We start from the raw sequence: 2,226 nt of genomic DNA on the forward strand, positions 1-2,226 counted from the left end.
ACTCCCAACAACTAGAACTTGCTTGGCATTCAGACTTGGTTTTAAACTCAGTTCTTGTTGTAGGGTGGAGACCCTAAGTGGGGATCTTTCATGAATTGGAGGGGGATCCCACGAAGAACCGAAGAACAAAAAGGGAAATCACAAGAGGAACACTCAAGAACAAGTCCAATAACACATCCAGTAGACTAGCAACGCATGGATCCACAAGATACATGGTAAGGTTCATCCCAAATCCTATGAAGGAGATAAGGTCTTGATGATCTAGATAGATCCTTCCCACAAGGGGGTCTTGAATCCCTAAGGATCTTCTCCAATGGAGGTCTTGAACTCCAATGGAGTGTTCTCCCTCTCTCAAGAGGAATCCCACAAGGGGAGATACATGAGCTAAACTCTAATGTCTAGATCTATTCTTAGCTAAGTCTAAATGGAGGAGGAGGTGGAGTATATATAGGTCCAAGTGATGGAAGGGTAAGGAGGGGAGAAATGGGAATACATGGGCAAAGCCCAACAGCAACACACAGGGGGCCTCGTGTGGACGGCGTAAATGGAGCCCGTGCGCACGGGGTCTCCAGCGACCTAACGCGGTAGCCCGTGCGCACGGGGCCTGTGAGGCCCGTGGGCACGGGGGTCCCGTGGGCACGGTACACGCCCGTGCACACGGGGTCTTCAGGACCGTGCAACCTGGGAGGCCCGTGGACACGGGGTTGAGGAGGCCCGTGCGCATGGGGTCGCCTGGGAGCTTCTGCCTTCTTCTTGGCCGGTTCCTTCTCCGCTTCCAGGCTTCCCTCTTGGATGGTGTAGTTGTTCTCCTGAGCTTGGACTCCTCCTCAGTGAATGTGTAGCTCCACTCACACCTATGTATGCATACGAGAGAGGGGTCAAGTATTATACCATCCTCGAAGGGTACAAGTGGACACATGTAAAGGAGATGATTCACCTTTATGTATGTGAAGTAGATGTTGCATGTGTCACTTGCCAAATGGACTCTTGACATGATGATGTCCATAGGATGCTCTGCATCATCCCCTCCCCCTTGGGAAAGATCCATCCTCGGATCAAAATCCAAATCACCATGGAAAGAGATGTCGACGCCATGTATAAGTGGACGATCACCAAGCGTTCATCATCTTGAAGTTTGAAATGGGAACTCTCCAATGTCGCACCGTCTAGTGATTCCTCCAAAAGGATCAAGGACAACAAGCACTTGGAAAAATGAATGTGGTTAGCGTTAGTGCAAAACCAAGCATTCAAGAGGTGATTCACCTACAAGTGTCATCATCAAGCATAGCATAGGGTGTGACAAAGGATTGTGACATGCATGTAAGCACATAAATTGAGCACATGCAAAAGCATCATGGAAACAATCATGCAAAGGTGAGGTAAAGGTGCTATGTGTGACAAGTGAACAAGCATCTACCTCAGTGTCATAGAAAGCATGCAAAAGCGCTAAAAATGATCTATGGTATGCATAGGAAGCATGCACAACACCAAATAAAATGAAGTGTCTAAACACATGGGTCAAGTGCAAGACAATCCAAGCATAACATGCATTGGGTGTAGTGAAAATAGTGTGGCACTCAACACAATAGAAAGAGCAATTGGTCATCATGTGTGAGGTAAACAAGTCAAGAAAATGACAAGCAAATGGACATGGCATATGAGAAGTGATGACATTGGCGCAACCAACCATATGATAGGAGCAAGTAATTCTCAAAACGGATGCAACACACAAGGCATATATGTCATGAGGCATGGAAAGGTGCAAATGACAAGTTGAAGCAAGATCTCTAACATGTGCGCAATCAAGTGGACCAAGATGACCAATAAGTCTCATGGTGCAAGCAACACAAGTAGTATGATCCATAATATCCATGTTCAAGAAGGATGTCACCTTGAAGGTGTCTTCTTGTGCGTCCTTCACAATGCCGAAGCACAAGCAAGTGCGATGTAGAACCACATCGGTCGAGAGTGGCTCGCTCTCAAGAGCTCGAATGGTCAGCTCATAGGAAGTGGAAGTTGACAAGAAGTTGAAGTATCCTACACATGGACAAAAGAAACCAAACAACGTATGTGCATGATAGATAAACACATCATCCATCATGATGGTTCTCTTCTCTTGCACATAACCATTAGAAGTAAAATTGCATGAGAAATATGATGCAACAATGGCAATTTTCATGTCACTAGGCTGAAGGAAATATGCCCTAGAGGCAATAATAAAGTTGT

This window comes from Triticum dicoccoides, chromosome 3B (genome assembly GCF_002162155.2).
Source record: "Triticum dicoccoides isolate Atlit2015 ecotype Zavitan chromosome 3B, WEW_v2.0, whole genome shotgun sequence".
Taxonomy (NCBI): domain Eukaryota; kingdom Viridiplantae; phylum Streptophyta; class Magnoliopsida; order Poales; family Poaceae; genus Triticum; species Triticum dicoccoides.